Source organism: Peromyscus leucopus, chromosome 7, assembly GCF_004664715.2.
Source record: "Peromyscus leucopus breed LL Stock chromosome 7, UCI_PerLeu_2.1, whole genome shotgun sequence".
Classification (NCBI taxonomy): domain Eukaryota; kingdom Metazoa; phylum Chordata; class Mammalia; order Rodentia; family Cricetidae; genus Peromyscus; species Peromyscus leucopus.
Window position 1 is genome coordinate 24,360,489 of NC_051069.1, and position 20,783 is coordinate 24,381,271.

Sequence of the window (20,783 nt, forward strand, 5' to 3'; positions counted from 1 at the left end):
AGTCTGGCTTATTGGCTAAATATGATGATCTCTACTCTCCTTCTTTCTCAGCAAATGGCACCATTTCTATCTTCAATATAACTGAGTAAAAGGTCCATAGCTGGATATTTCACATTTTTTTATCCTTCTGATTGGATAATTTCTATATCTCTGTTTCCAAGTTTATGAATTCTTATTTTTGAAAGCTCAGCCTGCTGTTAATGCCATATTGCAAACTCTTCCTTTCAGATGCTGAGTTTTCATTCCTAACTCCTTTAAAATAAAATTTAAAAAAAAAACTTTTTCTGTCAAGATTTTCTCTTTGTAGCTCATTAAAGCCACCTTTTCTTTAACTCCTTGAACACATTCACATGGCTTTACAGTCCTGGTCCATTAATTTTAGCATCTACAAGTCTGTTTCCATTGACACCTTGTCTTTTTTTTTTTTTTTTTTTTTTTTTTTTTTTTTTTTTTTTTTTTTTTTTTTTGGTTTTTCGAGACAAGGTTTCTCTGGGTAGCTTTGCACCTTTCCTGGAGCTCACTTGGTAGCCCAGGCTGGCTTTGAACTCACAGAGATCCGCCTGGCTCTGCCTCCCGAGTGCTGGGATTAGAGGCGTGCGCCGCCGCCACCACCGCCCGGCAACACCTTGTCATTTTACAGACAACATGTTCCTATTTCTTGGCATATTTAGCATTTTGCCCCCTGGAGGCTGGGAATTCCAGTGATATGGGTTGTTCTGTTAACCCCTGAGGTGTAATAACCTCTTTCATTTCCCAAGTCGTTTCGGGTCAGTGTTTTCGTCTCAGCAACAGAAAGCCAGCCAGCACACAGGAGCTGGGACGACAGCTGAGCGGGTAGAAACTTTCAACATGTGTTTCCATTTGGTTTCCATGGCTGGGCTAAAGCACCATGACCAAAAGCAACTTGGGGGAATAAAGAATGTGTTTGGTTTACAAGTTATAGCCCGTCATGGAGGGAGGCCAAGGCAGGAACTCGATGCAGGATCTGAAGTAGAGACCTTGAAGGAATGCTGCTTATTGGCTTGCTTTCCATGACTTGGTCAGCCTGCTTTCTTACACAACCTGGGACCACCTACTCAGTGGTGGTACTGTTTGCAATGTGATGGGTCCTCCACCGTTACATCCACCATTAATCAAGCACACGGGCCAATCTGGTGGAGTTAATTCCCTAACTGAGGTCCCCTCTTCCCAGATGACTCTGATTTGTGTCAAGTTGACAAAAGCTAACCAGCACAATGTGCAAACATAGAGACCTGGATTCAGATTTCCAGAATCACACAAAAAGCCAGGCATGGCTGCTTGTACCTGTAACCCCCGTGCTGCCTAGGAGCAGCAGAGACAGGAGGGGCTAGCGGGGTGTGCTGGCTGCCAGCCTAAGTGAAAAACACCAAGCTTCACGTTCAGGGAGAGACCTTGTCTCAAGAGAATGAGGGTGTGAGTGACAGAGAGACACACTTCTTTTCTGACCTCCATCTGAATTCATGGGTGTACACACACACACACACACACACACACACACACACACACACACACACACACACTCGAACCCACAGAGGCCAGAAGGGGATTGTCAGATTTGCTAGAACCAGAGTTGCAGTCGGTTATGAGCTGCCTGACTCGGGTGCTGGGAACCAAACTCTTCACAGCTGAGCATCTCTTGCTCCCAAGGGTTTATTCCTTGATGAGTTGGCTCCATAGCTTTGGGGTCCAAGGCAAGGCTGCATGTCAGAGGCAGGGAGTGTGGTAGCAAAAAGCTGCTACCTCATGGGTCTGGGAAGCCAAGAGAGAAAAGAAGAGACTGGCAACCCAGTTCTCCCTTCAAGGGCACATCCTTTGTGAGCTGAGGCCCTACCTCCTCTAGAGGCTTCGCCACCTCTCCATAGTACCACAGGCTTGGAACAAAGCCTTCAACACGTGACCTTTGGGGCATATCCAGGATCCATACTACAGCTTTGCAACACTAAAAGATAGGTTACGATTCCCATGTTTTACAAATAAGAAGAAAAAATGGAGATAAAAAGAGACCAAATAATTTGCGTGAACACCCATATCTTGTAGATGGTCAAACCAGATTTTGAATCTAGGCAGTTCAGCTGCAGACTGTACCTTCTTGTGTATCTTATAGTAGTCGGGTTCATCTCAGATGGATGTGGAGAATGCTCTCTCATCTCTTCTGCCTTTGCTGCCCATTATATTAGCTACTCTCTTGTTGTTACCATAACAAAATACCAGACAGAAGCAGCATGGGAAAGGAAGAGGAAATTTCAGCTCACAGTTTGAGGGTGCAGCATGTCATGGTGGAGAAGGCGGGCCAGCAAGAGTGGGAGACAGCTGGCCACATTGTACAGAGACAGGAAGCTGACAAGGATGGATGCTGGCTTCCCTTTCTCTCTCCTTTTTATTTGGTCCAGGACCCTAACTCACAGAATGGCACAGGACACATCCAGGGTGAATCTTCACTCCTTGGTCTTCCTGGGAAACACCCCGAAGACTCAGTGCGGGGGGGGGGGGGGTGTCTCTCTCCTGGGTGAGTTGATAACGAAGAGTAAATTCGGTACCCCTTAACCTGCCACATCTGCTTGAGTAAACACCAAGTTTACATTGATCTGGAAGGTTCTTCTCTCCCTCACCTGGACTGTAGAGCACACTGAAGAAAATGGCCCTTGGCTGACTGGGTTCCTGCTGGGTTACCCGGACCATCAAGAATATCTGATGCATTTGTTCCTTTTTACCTGTGGGCCATGGATTCCAGGAGAGCCTCCCAGGATCCCATAATCCATGGATGCTCAAGTACCTTATATAAAATGGCTGTTTGCACAGAATCCAGACATCCTCAAGAATATCTTTTGAAAGATTCTTTTTGAATTTTTTTAAATTTTTAATTATGTGTATGTGCCTGCTTGTCTGTGTGTGGGTATGTGCACATGGGTGCAGGTGCTCATGGAGACCAGCAGAGGGCGTTTGAATTCCTAGAACTAGAGGTACAGGTACATTGTGAGCCACCCAATGTGGATTCTGGGAACCAAACTTGGGACCTCAGTACTTACTCTTAACCACTGAGCCATCCCTTCAGCCCCCTCAGATGCACTCAAAATACTCTCTAGAGTGCATACAGTGACATGAGGTAAATGCTGTACAAATAGTGGACATAGTGACAAGCAGAAAGGTCTATACACATTCAGTCCAACACCTTCCCCTGCAAATGTTTCTAATACCTATGGGTCTAGATACAGAGGGCTGCACTGTGTCTCCTTGCCCCTCACTTGCCGTAGGGGTCTCACCTCCCATCTTGAGCACCTGCCCCTTTCCATCCCGACTTTCAGGAAAAACATCATTTCCAACTGTGAACGCTGTTTCCTGCGTCGCCTCATAAATGCGACTTGTTTTGGCACCCGTCCTTGCTTTTCCCTTTCCTGTCAAAATATTTAGTGTTTCTCTGTCAAAGCCTCATCCACTTTTAGCTCCTACCCCATGTCTTTCACAGCCAGGCTTTTTTGCAAACTTGTTTTCGCTCCCTGTCTGCACCCCTCTCACCTCAGCTCACTCCAGCGCAGTAATCTGGCTTCTGTTTGCTGCTTTGCTGAGGTATGACTGTCGCCTTTGATCTTGATTAATTCTGTCCTTGTGCTCCTGAAGTCTATTTACTCTTTTAGTAACATCTTCACTTGGATGCTTAATTCATCTGCTGGTGTCTTTTCCTGTTTACTGAGTATTTAAGGCTGTGAATTTTCCTCTCTCTAATTCATGCCAGACCCTCCTCGCTGACCCCCATAGATACTGCCCGTTTCTTTGGTTTTGTCTCCTCTTTGATCTGAGTGTTCAGGTGAACATTATACCGTTTCTGGGTAGCAGAATCTCTTGTTTCATGGTTTTGCCATCAATATTTATTCTGTGGCACTTTGGTCTGAGGAGATACCGGATTATTTTTAATTTAGGGGATTTTTAGAATTTCTCTATGGCTTTCTGTACAGTCAAGTGCCATGACTATTCCACTGGTAGCTTGAAGAGAAAGGATATTTTCTACTTCCAGGTTACAAAGCTCCCTGTGTTAATTAGCTAAATTTGTATTATTAACTACATGTTTTGTTGTTGTTGTTTTTGGTGGTGGTGGTGGTGGTGGTGGTGGTGGTGTGTGTGTGTGTGTACACAAGCATACATGTGTTCCAGTCACATGAGTGTGCAGGTACAGGAATACCTGTACACCCATGCAGAGGCCAGTGCAGGGCATCCGAGAGCCTTCCTCTACTTCTGTCCTTCTTCCTTTACTGCCCTGAGACAGGCTCCCTATCTAACTGTAGCTTGCCATTTTGGTCAGTCTGGCTAGCCCGTGAGCTCTCAAAATCTATCTGTCTTAGTCTGCTAGTGCTAAAGTTATAGACCTGTGTAGCTGTGCCTGTAATTTTTTTTTTAAATTTAATGTGGGTTTTGGGGTTTTGAACTCAAGTCCTCATGTTTGCAGAACATGAGCGCTTACCCACTGGACCATCTCCTTACATGTTTCTCTTCCCTATATCCGCAATAACTTAGGGAAGCATGAGCAGAGGAAACTTCTATTTTTTCTCTGGATTGACCCCCCCCCACTCACCATAGGGTCAGGGCAAAAAGAGATGTCTTTATGATTATTTCATAGCTCAAGACACCAGGAGGAGAGGATGGGAGAACCATTCCCCTGTTTCTGTAAGTGTATCAGTCTGCTGGTGCCAATATAACAAAAAGCCCCACCTGGGCACTCATAGCAATCAAATTTTATTTTCTCACAGTCTGGAGGTTGCAAGTCCAAGATCAAGCAAGATCTTGGTTGCCTGGCTTTCTTCCATGGCAGCTCTCCTTGGCTTGTGGGGGGCTGCCTTGTCACTGTGTCCTCTCATGGCCTCCTCTCCCTCCCCAACCCCTCATTCTCTCTCCCTCCCCCACCTCTGCATGTGTAAATCCCAGGTGTCTCTCCTCCTTACAATGGAGCTGGTCCTATTAGATCAGGGTCCCATCCTTAGGAGGAAAGACTCTGTCTCTAAATATTCACATTTGTGGTTTGAGCTTCAATGGATAAATCTGGGGGCAATACAATTCAGTCTGCAATAACAGGGGTGGAAATAGGAAGCAGAGAAGGAGAGGGGTGATGCCTTCTCTCTTATCCGGCACCAGGTAAGCTTCTCGCCAAGGGGGGGGGCCCTCTAAATTAGATTTCACATCTCCACCTGTTTAAATGGGTGCTTGAAGAACAAATTCATTTCAGTCACCTGACAAATAGTCCTTACTCAGCATCCTTTTCCAACCCAGAGCTCTCTGTGAGTCCTAGACATAGGATTTCTATGTGGGTTCTTTAGCCTCAAGCTGAGCATGCTCAGAACCAAACTCATCACTTCTCACCCTCTCACACACCCCCACACCCTGTAAGTAAGTCTGTTTTGTCTGGGTCTGCAGTCCTATCAGCATCTGGCAGTGGTCTGGGGCAGAAACTAAAGTGTTGTTAGGGAGGTCTGGTTCAGTAAACACTAAATATTAAAGTCTACATGGAGACTCAGTAGAGTGCTTGCTTAGCAGGTACAAGGCCTGGGTCCAGTTTCCAGCATCACAGAGCTATCTAGTGTGGCGGTGCACATCTGTACTTTCAGGTGGATGGGGAATGGGGGGTATCCTAAGCCATATAGCGACTTTGAGGCCAGTCTAAGGTACAGGAAACCTCATCTAGAAAGTAAACAAAGTCCAATCAAGGCTCACTTGTACCCGAGGGTGTTCACAGGGGTTTTATTTAACACCAGGCAAGCTACTTAAATGGTTTGAAGGCTTCCTACAGAAGAGCGTTAAGGAGAGGAGAGGAGACCAGGGCTCTGACCTATAAGCCAAAGCCACTGAAAAGCCTGGGGGCTGGGGAGGGAAGCATTGGGATCCATTGGAGATGATAGACAGGGGAGGTGACAGGGGCAAGCAGCACAGGGAGGAGGGCTCTGGAAAATCCCTTCATTGGCTGCTCTGTCCTTCACTCAAGTGTTTAGGGGTGGGGCTGTGGTTGAGGGTGGGGCCCTGAGAGTAGTTTTGATCGGGAAGGGTCCAGGAGATCTGGCTCTCCTTCTGAGAAGGCTCACTGCTTTCCCTGGCTCTTTGGGAAGCCATAGTGTCTAGAGTCTCATATGGTACCTAATGTCTTGCATCTTTGAAGTCTCAGTAGATAGCTACCTGGATTCCATGCTTGGCCAGAATGCTTGCAAGACAGATTCCTTCATGTCTTCCTGAAATACTGCCTGTAAATCAGGTGTGGGTCCTTTTCAGCCCCGGAGAGGTCTGGGAGCTAGCAGAGGACCATGCCACTTTCAAAGAATCTGTCCATTCCCTTCAACTAGCACAGACTGGGGTGTGGGGCTGGGAAAGTGTGATGGTTCATTTTAATTGTCAACTTGACACAATCTAGAGTCATCTGAGAGAAAGGCCTTTGAGAATGTCTGTGAGGGATCATCTTAATTATGTCATTGGTATGGAAGAGCAGCTCACTGTGTGTGGCACTATTCCATGGGACAGGAATTCTGGGTTGTCTGCGAGAGGAAAAATCAGGCTGAGAACAAGCTTGCATGCCTTCATTCATCATTTCTGCTCTTGAAGTCAAGTCCCTGCTGCCTTGATTTCCTGCAGTGATGGACTGGAGTCTGGAACTGTGAGGTCCCCCACCACCACGAGTTGCTTTTGACTGATATTTTATTACAGTTACAGGAAACAAAGTTAAGTTACAGGCAGGAACTGGTCACCTTCAGAATGTAGCTCTTCCTCAAAGGAAGATAATTGCTGCCCCCTGACATGTGGTGTGTGGTGGGAGACCCTGAACATCTCTACATTTCTAAAGTTGAGATCTTCCCTCATCAAATCTAAGCTGCAGTCTTTGATGGTCCTGGGTGGGCTTCTCTTCTCTCCATCCCTAGCAGGGGAATCTACGGGGGCTTCGGGAAGTGTTGGGAGCCTCCTTCCAAACACAGTGTGGTCTTTATTGTTCTGCCTGGTTGTCTCTATGACTTGTGAGAGGGTACAGTGAGTGGCTTTCACATTTGTCCCTGGAGAAGGAATGGATGAAGCAAGCTAGAACATTAAAATCAAACAATGGATATTGGCCTGGTCAACTTACATTGTCAGCTTGACACAGTCTAGAGTCATTGGAGAGGGAAGGCTGGATTGGGGAGTTGCTGACCAGATTGACCTGTGGGCATATCTGTGCCAGACTGTTTTGATTTTTAATTGATACAGGAGGGCCTAGTTCACTGTGAGCAGCACCGTCCCTAGGCATGTGGTCCAGGGCTATATAAGGAAGCGAGCTAAGAACTAGCCAGACAGCAAGCCAGAGAGTTGGGCCGGCGAGCAGTGGTCCTCTGTGTTTCCTGTCTGGTCCTCCCTCAGTGATGGACTGTGGCCTAGGAGAGTAAGCGGAAGTCAGTTCTTTCCTCCCCTAAGTTGCTTTAGGCTGGAGTGCTTCACCACAGCAACAGTCAGGAAATGACAGGTGTCTTCCACGGTTCTCAGAAGAAGAAGTAGGAAAAAAAAATCTAACATAATTCTCCAATTAAAAATTTCCTGCAATCAAATTTTCTTAAATCTTTGATGCCTGCAGCAACTTATTTGTCACCGTTCCCCGACCCCCTACCCCAGATGAAACAAATGAACAGGGAGACAAGAGCAACTGATGGCACCCTACGTTCAATAGCCCATTTTCCTCCTTGGATCTGTGGGCATGCGGCGGCTCTGATTCTGAACCACACGTACATCTGAGCAGAGCAGTGGCATGCTTCCTGCTTGCAAAACTATTCATAATTTGTTGATTAGAACTACAGAGACGAGTAGTTCCTGGTGTGCTCCAAAAAGGACCAAGACTTCCAGGCGCTCCGCCATCTGAAGACGTTTAAGAAGCAGTTAATTGCTCGGGCATCAGATGGCAAAAGCCCGCAGGTAGGCAGATGGGTTCAGGCAAGAGACTCGCTGCCCACTGAACAATAGGTTAGAAGCTGGGCTAGAGGCAGGATTATAACAGGACCCCTGGGGCCAGGCAGCCTTCTCTCCTCACTACCCTTTTTAATCTCACAAGTCTCTTACCGGGGTCCAAATGCTGCCGCAGTGTCGTGTCCGTGCTGATTGCTGGAAGGTGCTGTTTAATCAGCACATTTTCCTTCTGGGTCCCGCTCCTTCGAGGAAAGTTCTGGAAATACAGTTGGTGCTAATTGCATGCTTGTTGATGGGTTTGGGGAGCATTAGGTGATCTCCAAGGGGCCACTTGGCATTGAAGAGTGACCAGAGTAAGGAATCTAGTGGCCCACGAGAGCAATCCTGTTCCCTCCTCTGGAGGATTTCTGTTCCACACACCTTCCTGCCCTCTGCGTCCATGCCGAGTTGGCCTGAGCGCCGCTGCCTGAGTGGTGCCTAAGGCTGTGAGTGCAGATGAAATCCCTCATTCCAGATTTGACATTTCCAAGTGGTTCACTCTCGGCTGCCAACTCTAGCAAGTCTCTCGCTGGGTTAGAAGGGTTAGGGCCATTTGGGATGTGTGTTCCCCAGAGCCTGGCTTTGATTCGGAGAGTTTGGATCTGTTGTGGTTTGAATATGAAGTCTTCCCCATAGGTTCTTGTGTTTGAATATTGGATCCTCAGAGCTAGTGACATTGTTTGAGGAAGTTGTGGACCCTTTGGGGGGTAGGACCCATGTAGAGGGAATGGGTTATTGGGGCTTATCTTCTGGCCTTGCTTCCATGTATCCTCTGCTTGTTGGTCTTCTGAGATGTAAGGTGAACAAACACCTCATATTCTTGCTGCCACAGTCACAAGATGCTCCCATTGTGGTACCCTTCCTACCACGATGGACTGTGTGCACTCAATCCATGAGGTAAAAGAAATCCCCCTTTAGGTGGCAACTTGTCAGGTGAGGAGAAAAGTAATTAACACAGAATGTTCTAGAGCAGATAAGTGCAAAGGGATCCCGCTCTTGTCAACACCAGCTATGACTAATTTAATCATTCAGCTCTTCTCTGCCTGTGGGCTTTCTGGGAGGTCTTGGTCACTGTCTACACAGACAAGAACTTCTTGAAGCTGAGAACACAGCTGAGGAAGATGTTGGGTGTTTGGGTCTCCAGGGATGAGATGTGCATATTCCAGGGAACAGGGAGAGGACATGGTTGCATCTCCAGGGTGGCTCACATCCAAGTACTTACCGGGAGGACTATGTAGAACTGTCCAGGAAGACGGAGATTAGGAAAGAAGGGGGACCGTGGGGCAGAGAGGATGGCAGAGGGATGAGCCTGGCTCCTGAGCAAAGGGGCAGGAGTAGGTGGCTAGAAACAAGCCCGGAGCCACGAAGAAACTGCCCCAGGTACACGGTCAGGCCAGAGCACATATGGCAGGGTGGCAGCCAGCTCATCATGAGTGAGCTTTCAGCTCTGCTAGGTCAACATCACTGATATTCCAACAACAAACTCCAGAACCTTCACAACAAACCCAAGGAATCTCTGTGGGCCTCACAAGGTGACCTTTCACTGTGGGGATTTGCAAAATGCAGAGAAGCCTGTCTCTGAGGGGATAGAATCAGGACTAATCAATACATGTGGGCAGAATAGAATTTACTGTCTTTGCTGTTTCTGTTGCTGTGAAGAGACACCACGACCACGGCAACTCTTATAAAGGAAAACATTTGATTGGGGGCTGGCTTACAGTTCAGATGTCTAGTCCATTGTCATCATGGCAGGAACCATGGCAGCATGCAGGCAAAGATGGTGCTGGAGAAGTAGCTGAGAGTTCTATATCTGGATCCAAAGGCAGAAGGAAGACAGAGTGAGCCACCAGGCCAGGCTTGAGCTTTTGAAACCTCAAAGCCCACCCCCTAGTGACATACTTCCTCCAAGGCCGCACCCACTCCAACAAAGCTACACCTACTCCAAGGCCACGCTTCCAATAATATAATTCCCTATGGGTCTATGGGGGCCATTTTTCATTTGGACAACCACACTGACCTCACATAATTTCAAAGAATGAAGAACAGCCATAATGGCACCTCCACTCCCTGGATACAGATCTCCCAGTAACATTAAGACAATTGGAGTTGATCTCAGATCCTGATGCCTTTAGCTGACGGCTACAACTTCAAAAGTAAATACAGAACTGGGAAGATTCTTTAAGTACCTGTTTTCTTTATACAACACAAATGACATCCTGAGAAGGACGTCAGTAAGAAGTTAATGTACATGACCACCTGGCGGCTGAATAGGGTGTATGGCAGGGGACAGTGACAGAAATGGAGTCCCTGTGGGACCTCAGCAAAGGCTCTGGGGCTCACTGGGCCTCTCTGCTGACTTCAGGCAGAGTCTCTTGTTTCTCCTTGTGCTTGCTTGAATTCTTTGAAGCCAGGGGTCAGGCAGAGGACAAATGGGCTGTCAGGCATCCACTGCAGAGAGAATACATACACAGAATGGATATGGTGCGGTGTCAGTGGGCCCTGGGCTTGGCCAATAGCGGGCTTTGTGACCAAGTCTCCCTGTGGGTTTTGCTTTCTCTATCTGTAAGGTGTGTGGTGGGGATGCTGGGAGTGTATGAGAGTGAGCAAATGGCAGTGAACATAAGTGTGTCCCGTGAGCTGAGCATGACCCAGTGGGATGCCCTTTCCTTCCCAGAGAGAGCACCACAGCCAGGTACTTGGGTATTGTAAATGGCCTAGCAGAAATGAGGATATTGTAAGTGACACTTGTGCCCCTCCCTTTGGCTATCAGACTATTGGAACAATGAACCCCAAGAAACTGACTTCCCACCGTCACTTGACCACCTCGCTTGCTTTCCTCTCCATTAACCTGTTTTATTCAGAGCCCTCACAGAAAAGACTTTCTGTGTTATTATATGCGATTGCCAGGTAAATAGGGATGTTTACTTCAAACAGGGGAATTTATAATATACTCCACCAATGGTCTGGGATGAAGGAAAGGGTTGGACCAGAGACATAAAACCACACTTGCCTATTTGGAGGGCTCTACACGATTGCATGGAGTGAAAAGGGGAGAGCTCCCACCATCTCCTTTTAAAGGTAATTTGGGATCTGCACACTGTTTTTAATGGTCCTGGGGATTGAGTCTAGGACCCTACAAGGCTAGGGATGCTCTACCACTGAACTATGTCCCCAGCCTTTCCTCCTTTACTTCCCACTTTGAGACAGTGTCTCACTAAGTTGCGCAGGCTGACCTTGAACCCACTTTCTTGAGGCCAGCCTGATCTACAAAGTTCCAAAACAGGTCCAAAGCTACATAGAGAAACCTTGTCTTGAACCCATTTTCTTGAGAGGCTCAGAAAGGCATGGGCTCATGGTTCTCTTGTCTCCGCCTCCTGGGTAGCTGGGATTGCATGTCTGTGCCACCAGGCTCAGCTGGCATCTGCACAGTCTCTGGGTCATGCACCATGCCCTCGATGGTCACCTCTTCTGAGGCTGAAGGCTTGCCTGATGAAGCGGCAGGCTCCAGCACAGGGAGATGTGAGTTTTCACCTTTAGCTTTTCTCCTCTGCTCTATGATCTCTGGTGTGACGTTAATATCTCAGAACCTCAGTTTCCTCATCTCTAAAATGAAAACAACCACTGTGCTGGCTAGTTTTATGTCAGCTTGACACATGCTATAGTTATCTGAGGGGAGGGAACCTCAATTAAGAAATTGCCTCCACACGATCAAGCTGTAGACAAGCCTGTAGAGTGTTTGTCTTAATTAGTGATAAGGGAGGGTCAGCCCACTGTGGGTGGAGCCACCCCTGGCCTGGTGGTTATGGGTGCTATAAGAAAGTAGGCTGTGCAAGGCCTGGGTAGAAAGCCAGTAAGCAGCGCCCCTGCATGGATCAGGTTTCTGCCCTGACTTCCTTTATGATGGACTGTGATGTGGAAGCGTAAGCAAAATAAACCCTCTCCTCCCCAAGCTGCTTTTGGTTATGGCATTTTATCACAATAATGACAACAGCGATCTAGGATATGACAGCATCCTTATCGAAAATGAATGAACTCAGTGTCGGACAAAGAAACACACAAAGTGAACATAACCCAGTAAGGCAATTCCTTTTTACAGAAAGGCTGAGCCATGACCCAAACCAGGCTAGCAAGCATGCTTGGACAAGGTGCCCTCTGTCTTACTTGGCTGTTCCTCATTGGGTGAGATTCAACCTCATGGTCTACTCCCAATTGGCTAATTTGGAAAGTGGGGCTACAAGGAGAACAAAGGGACTCAGTGGTGGGAGGGGAAGTGGGGAAGCAGGCGCACAACCTTTAAACCTGTGTGTAAGGAAGGGCTGCCCTTCTCACACCCCCAATGACGTACAGGCGGTAGATGCATATGCAATGTTACATGTGAAGATCAAGGCCTGCCTTGGGGATATGTCTGAATAAATATCCTGAATAATTTTCTCATTGCTGTGATAAGACACTTTAAGGGAAGAAGGTTTTGCTCAGTTTGAAAATGAGGCCAGATAAAAACAGATACTTTTATGTGAGAATCCACCAAAGAGTAAGCAGAGTGGTACCACGGGGAATAACTGAGGCAGAGAGGCGGGGGAAGGCTGTGAACTGGGAATTAGTACAGACGCATCTGGGCTTGAACGTGTACAGACAGAGGACATGAGACCCGGGAGTGCCTGGTGCTGAGCCCAAGCCCTCCTCCCTCTGTTACAGAGCTCCTCAAGAGGACAACAGAAATCGCTTTTGGAAGCCAGATGTGTTGGCTCGTGCCTGCAGTCCCAACATTGAGGAAGCTGAGGCAGGAGGATTTCCACGATTTTGAAGCCTGCTTCTTGGCTACATAGCAAGTACCAGACCAACCTGGGTTGCAGTATGAGGCTCTGTCAATGAGGGTGGGGAGGGCCCTAGAGAGCTAGCTGGCTTGGTGGTTTAGAGAGTCTTCTGTTCTTGCGGATAACCTGGGTTCGGTTCCCATCACCCACATCAAAGGACTCACAACTGCCTGTAACTCCAGTTCCACAGGATCTGACACCATCTCTGGCCTCCACAGGCGACTGTGCACATGGGGTGCAAGTAAACTCATGAAAGCACACACAAACACACACACACACACACACACACACACACACACACACACACACACGTAAATTTTAAAAAGAAAGGGAAAAGATGCTTCTAGAAGTAGAATCTACAGGCAGAATGGAGCTGCTCCCAGAACGGACCACTCTGAGGGCCTCCCACAGAGGAGTTGCCTTTTCACTCTTCAAACCTTTTCCTTCTTCCCTTCAGGTCACCTCTTGAATATCTGTCTCTAATTGTGGATACTGGGCTATAAGTTGCTTTCTCTTCTGGTCATAACAAGATGCCGTTTGGACTTTGCCCCGTAGCCATGGCAACTAAAGCAGTACAATACAGTGGTAGCCAGGTCTCTGGTGATGATAATGACACCACTGATGGTCCCTGGAGAGGGTCAGGGGACCCTCCCCTGGCGATCCAGCTGTTACTCTCTCCCCTGGCTGCAAGTAATCTTGGGAGATGCTAGAGAATATGGAAGTGAAATGGACGCAGCTTCCGAGAGGTCACTGTCCACGATGGGGTGGGGCGTGGTGGTGGTACAGCTGTTTGGGGTCACCTGTGCTCCTGGTAAGTGACTCCCTCGCCTGTGCTCCGTAGGAAAGGCCAAAACCAAACAACAGCAACAAAAACTGCACTGATCTCACAAGTTGGGTTTTGGTGAAATCATATTTTGATCTGTCATTGGTGCCTTCTAGGGTGCCTGGACATGTGTTTACATCTTTCCAGGAAAAGCTATGAAGACAGAATTCCCTTGGGAGGCAGAGTTGTGTCCCCCCCTGCAGGATGGCTCTCAGACTGTCAGGACCTGATCTGGACTTTTCTTTGTTCTTTCTGTGGACACAAGGGGGCAGCAGAGCTCTGAGCTTAGCAGGCTGCAGGGTCGATGTGGGCTGGAGGAGTCTTCCTCCCTCTTCTGCTAGGTCACTGCCTGCTTATTTGCCTGCAGCCAGCCTCTTGTCCTCCTAGATCCTAACCTCTGCACAGGGTAATCAGGAAGAGGAAGATTGCAGACGCCACAGAACATCATGACCTGCACCTGAGCACAGGCCGTCTTCAGTCCCCTGCCTCCACAGCAGAAGCTAAGGCCCAGGAAAGCTCATCCCCTGCTGGGAATGTGTCCCAAGACGACATACCAGAGCAGAGTTACACCAGCTGCCCTTTGCAGGAGAAAATTTTCCCAGCCCTCAAACCTCCCCCAAAGACCATGCTGTTAGGGCGAGAGAGCCAAGCACAGTGAGTGGGTAGGGCATAACCAGTTCATTAGATCTATTCTGTAGTTATTAAGGCTGTGTGTGCTGTCCTTTGTGAGGTATTGAAAGACAGGCCCCTCCAAAAGTTTATTTGATGGGCAATTGACCACTGCAATACAATATGGTAAGTTCAATGAGAAAGATGTTCCCGACAGTGGGGAGCCCAAAAGTGGAGTGGAGGGACGCCAGAGGCTTCCTGGAATTAACACCCAGGCTAAGTTTAAAGGATAAGCCAAGCAAAGGTGGGGGGAGGGGGGCTTTTCAGGGAAGGGGCCAGGCAGTAGAGTAAGAGATCAAAGTCAAGAAACCACGTGGGTTGAGAGAGTTCCAGTTCAAGAGTCAAGTCCTTAGTGTTGTAACCAAGAATAGACTCGAGTTCACTGTTCGCTCCGTGAGTTGGCTATGTGCCTCTTCAGTTGAAAGGGCTTTCCAAACAGCTTGGTACATTTCCATGCATGCTTTGGGGAGCTGACTGTGCAGGCAAGGGCCAGGAGGGCTGGGGAAAGTTGGGAGGGAGAGTGGGAGGCCGGGAAATGGATTTTGGAGTGGTCCTCTTCCTTGTGTGTGGGTGTGATGCTTTCTTTTCCCTGTGCCCAAATCAGGGGCTCTTTTGACAAAGGAGGCTTTACTGACTAGAGACACCTGCACCTCATTCAAAAGAAACACGGTCTCAGAAGCAAAAACCACAGGACAAAAACGTGCTTAATTAGGTTACATCAGAATTGGGTTCCTGATTAGGGGAAGTTATCATTTGGATGGAGGCAAACTGAGCAGGCAGGCAGGGTAAAAGAAGTATCTGCCATAGATGAGACCCCGTGACTTGGTACCTGCCGGAAGACACAGAGAAGGGCGAGGCCAGCAGCAGCGAGATCTCAAAGACCAAAAGAATGAGTGGATGACGGGAATTTACAGAGGAAATTTTGACAGCCAGCGAGAGTGGGTGGTTCTGTTTTGTTGTATTTTGTTTTTTGGCAGAGAGTTTAACTTTCACCAGTTTCCTTCATTTTTGAGAAGGGAGTGGAGGGAGGGGGTGCACGGCCAGACTATTGCTCAGCCTCCTTGTCTCAAGGGATCAGTGGATGACACCACTTGGGCCAGATTCTGCAAGCTCCTGATCCACCACATCCCCCCCCATTTCCTATGGCCCAAACTCTGGGACCTAGCTTGTCAAAGCCACACAAGTGAAGAAATCTGAACGCCTAATAACCACAAGCTGCCTCCCAAGCCTCCACCCACTCACTGGTCTGTGACGGGGACAAGAATGAGCAGTTGCTTTGTCAAGCCAGTGACCTGTAGAGCTCATTGTACTGTTTGCCTTAGCTCATGGACATGCAGGCTTAGCTGTAGTCAAACGTCTCAGAGAAAAGCAAAATATTTTAACATATATGACTTTCTTTTATTCTTATATTAGCAAAAATTAGTAGATTGCTTTAAAAATAAAGACCGAGGAGGTTGGGTGTAGTGACGCAGAAGCTGGTGAGGATGCTGATGGGGTGGCCTTATGGGGGCATTGGTGGACATACTAGGATTCAGCATTTCCCCTCCTGTTAGCCTGTTCCATGTAAATTCCCATGCAGGTCTACGGGAGACATGGAAGTCTGTGGAATCGTCGTTTCGGGGCATGGGGAACAATCTGAGTGGCCGTCACTGAAGGACTGGATAAATGGATGGAGGGTACAAATCATGGAGAGCTGTACAGTGACCAGAAACAACGGCCCCTGTGTACAGAGAGCCATTAAATAATATAGGCGCCTACAAGATGGCCCGGTGGGTAAGGGTGCTTGCAGCCACGCATGATAATCTGAGTTTGATTTCTGGGGTCCACATGGTGGAAGGAGAGAAATGACTTCGTCAAGTTGCCCTCTGACCTCCACACTAGTCACACACACACACACACACACACACACACACACACACACACACACCACTGAATGATGTAATAAAAATTTTAAAAACCTCTCCATATATATGTACATTAAACATCTCAGAATGACTGCCTGTGTGGATCAGAATGGAACTGGGATGGGAAGAAAGAAAGAGACCAAATGGCTGGGTGTCCCTCTGCCGTTCCTCGGTTCATTAACTCTCTGACAGGACTTTGCATTGGCAGTCACAGGTATCCATCTTTGAGGTTTGGTTTTCTTCAAGGAATCTGATTTCCAACAAGTTATTACTTCTATCTTTATTTTGGTTTACATCTATGTTCAGCCATTAGTGCCTTTTCTGATTTAATAGACATTTTTTTTTATCATCAGACCTCATTTTGTTGTTGTTGTTGTCTGTTTTCAGAAACAAGACAATAAAAGAGGAGCAGCAAGATAAAATCCAACCTTGGCCCTGACATCTCCTCCTCAGAATAGAAAACTGTTTGCTTTTGACACAGACAACGCATACAGGGAGAACACGCTGAAATAGTATTGTGTTTGTGCAGCATTCATAGGAACAGGACCGATGCCCCTGGTAGGTATCTTACCGCTGCAGTAATTAGCAGGACTCAGGGCAGAAATCACTGGAACAGGGCCTGGTAGAATGCTCATCTAGCATACAGGAAGCCCTGGGTTCATCCGGAGCAGAGAGTAAGTGGTGTGACAGTCAGGAAGAGGGGTACACTGCCAGCCAGCATTAGCTACATCACAGGTTTGAGGTCAGCTTGAGCTACGTGAGACCCTGTCTCAGAGTGAGGGAAGGAGGAAGAAAAGAAAGGAGAAAGCAGAGAGAGAAAGGGCGGGGGACAGGAAGAAATCCTTAGAACAGAGGAGAGAGCTGAAAACGGGGTGTTGTGTAAGCCTGGGGAAGCAGCTGTCACATTGGGAAGCAAAGGAGGAAGGGGGAGGGGGCAGAACCTCAGCTTCTGCCTCCGGGGAGCCGAGGAAGCTCTGCTCCGGCTGCTCTGGACTTTGCATCTGTCAGGCACATGTGGTTCCCTGGCCACCATCCATAGCATGGTGCTGGTACCAGCCTCGGCAAAAAGCCCTGACCCCAGCTGTCCTCTCTACAGGTCACAAACCGTCTAAGGAGGGTGGAGCTGAAAGCTGGCCTGGTGTAGCTCAGCTGTCTTTTTCAAGTAGCCCTCAGCTGTCCCACTCCCAAGCCAAGCCTCTCTCACTTACAGGGTCCTCTGCCTCTTCCCCCAAGGCATCGTTTCCAGTGCTTACGGAAACCCTCGCAGTGGATTTTGTAGGCAGTTTAGAACTTCGAGATATGTGATTATTGATCAGCTATGTAGAGTTTCTAGCTGAATCTCTGTGGCTGTGCATCTTCAACCTGGGTGCTGTGAGCCATGAGAAGTCAGTGGCCTCTGTACACACAATGGCTCCTCATGTCTGATAGGGCACCTCCTTGTGGACTGCAAAAATATGGTTTCCTGCAAGGAAGACTACTCTTACCAAATGTAGCCATCAAAATCCGAGTCAGGCCTTGTGGTGCCACGTCACATTTGATGACTTATCATTCCTGTAATATTATTTATTATTAAATATTGAGAGCATGAAAGGCTCCCAGATTGCTGGCTCTTCTTTCTGATTTCAGGCATTTTTAATCTGGTTCCAGTTCGGAATTCTGACCTGGGCCCATACATAGCTTATACAGAGAACTAGAAGAGGTCTCAGTCAGCACATGTCTGCATTGTAAATGATCCCCTGCCTCCATCAAGCTGGCTCACAGGTGCTGGGGTGTGCATGGGGTGTGGATCTTTTTTGGAAATAAGTGGGAAGTTTCAAAAGAAAACTCATTCCTCTGGGGCCTGCACCTGCCCTGACACCCTCTAGGACCTCTAGTATGAAGCAGGCATTGGTTCTCTCTGCCGGAGCTGCATTTTCTGTGCCCTTCCCCTCCATCCTGGCCGCATGTTTTTAAAGATTTATTTTACTTTTATTTGTATGTACATGTGTGTGTCTGTGTGTGGGTATGTGCTGGTGCCTACAGAAAGAGGACAGAAGAGGATGCTAGATAGCCCAGAACTGGAGATACAGGTGGTTGTGAACTGGCAAGGTGGATTTTGGGAAATAAACTGGGGTCCTCTGCAAGAATAGTGCAAGTTTGTAACAATTGAGCCCTCTTTCCAGCCCAGTGGCCCCATGCTTGTTGAGATGGTTACTCCACGCTGCTGAGTGGTTTGGCCCCATGGGACCAAACAGCAAAAAGAAGCGAGAGGGAACTGTGTGTGTGTGTGTGTGTGTGTGTGTGTGTGTGTGTGTGTCTACGCTATATTATCTTTCAATACCCTTGAACTCTAAACCTGTTGGTTTGGGATTGCTGCATTTGGACATAGTGGATCTTGGTGGTGGTAGTTCGCTTGTTCTTAATGCACGGGGACCATTTGATTAGAGTTTGAGAGAAAAACCACAGGGCAGGCAAGCTGTAAATCCCAGTAGCTGCTAGAAAGAGGGAGGATGGAGAAAAGAAAAAGTCCTAGTGTTGAGTTAGAGTCCGTGATGGAAATCTGAAAGCAGCTGTATGGAGGAAGGTGGGGTGTGCCAGGAGGATTCTACAGAGAACCTCCCAAGTGAGAAAGCCCTAGAGAACCAGGGTCAGCATGCCTATGATTCTGATCGGTCTCCGAGGACGAGACAGAAGAAAGACAAGTTAACACTTTGCCGATCTCAGAAAAGCAGGCAGGTTTGGCTGTGAAGACCTGCAAGTAAATGAACACAGGATATTTAAACAAACAAACAACAAAACCCTATAAAATACAGAGCGTGAGACTGAAAATTCCACACCACTTCCGCATGAAGACAGCTATGGGATGGACACTGGTTAACACTGAAGGACTTAGGAGTGAGTCTCCTTTTCTCACCCTCTGGTGGAGCGCGGTCCCTCCCTCCTCCAGCTGGTATTCAGGAGTCATACACTATGTGACAGGAGACAGGAAACTCTCCTGGCTTCTTCTTGCAGCCTTTCTGCCCCCCCACGCCCCCCCAGCCCCTCCAGCCCCCCATCCCCCACCCCCCACGCCCGATAAACAGTACAGTTTACTTTCAGCTGCTACAAGGTCTTCTTGCGATTGGCTGAATCTAAAAGGTCTTCTTGTGATTGGCTGCTTTCACCCAAGCCATTTGGAGAACCCCCAGCTGATGCCCATAGCTGTCATTTACTCCTTTCACTGCGGCGTATTCCTAGCTGATTTCCTCTACTGTTGCTGGATGGTTATACTGTTTCTAGCCGGGGCTGTCACAGTTCATCTTCATTTTCCATTTAACTGGAGTTGGAATCACCCATGAGACATGCGTCCGAGTAGGTCCTTGAGGACATTCCCTGAGAGGTTTAACTAAAGCCCAGAAGAGCCTTGGGTGTGGGCAACCCCACCCCATTGGCTGGTGTCTTGGGTGAATAAACAAAGAAAGAGAGACAGGGAGCGGGAACACCACCATTCATCTCTCTCTGCTTCCTGTCTGTGGACACAATGTGACCAGTCACATCACATTACTACCACCATGCCTTCCCGCTGTGATGGACTGTTTCCCCTCAAACTGTGAGCCAGAATGAACACCCCCTTCCGTAAGCTGCTTCTGTCAGGTGTTCAGTCACAACAACAACAAAAAAAGTAACATCAAGGGCCTATTCCAGACAATGCTGTAAAGAACACTTGTAGGTATGTCCCAGTTCTTCTCTGAGTGTGTACCTTGGAGTGTACTCTCTGGATCTGGTCTTTGTACACATTCATGTCTATTGTTAATGTGAATGATTCATTCATTATTCTGTTCTCCGAAGATGCAGGGTAATGTGGTTTGGCAAGGTCCTTGTTCTGGTCACATGTCACTTGTACCAGTTTGAAGGATGTGTAGCAATACATCCTTACTATGGTTTAAATTACATTCCATAGGTTTGTGGGTCATTCCTTTGTGATATAAAGTCTGTTTGAGGCTTCTTTTTTTGTCTTTATCTTCTTTTGGGTTTCAAAAGTGTCTTATAAAACCTGTATCCCGACCAGGCCTGGTGGTGCATGCTTTAATCCCAGCACCTGGGAGGCAGAGGCAAGCAGATCTATATATATTGAGGCCAGCCTTTTTCTACATCGTTAGACCATGTCTCAAAAATGCAAAAGTAAGTCAGTAAATGAAATCCCAGTTCATCATCAGCCTTATGTGTCTAGCTTTTCTGTCTGTGAACTGGTGCTCCTGTCTCTTAACATATGTTTGGAACAGACATTTTTAACTGTCACATACTCAAATGTATAAATCTTTTACTTACTATTAATGGCTTTTGCTTCTGGTTTAAGAAATTCTTCCCAACACCCAAGGCTATGAAGATACTCTTCTATGTCACCCTTTGAATCTTCAGAATTTTGCTCTTTAGTTATAGCCAGTTAATGAGACTTAATTGTTTCTTGCTCACAGTGTGAGGTGGGGCTCTCATTTCATTCTCCTCCTACAGATACTCAGCTATCCCAAGGCTCTTTATTGCAAGTCTCTCTCTCCCTGCTGTTCTGAGCCACCACCCGTGCATACATCAAATGTACACAGAATGGGTCTGTCCACAGCCCCTCTACTCTGGCCCATGGATGGGTCGATTCATCAAGCACAG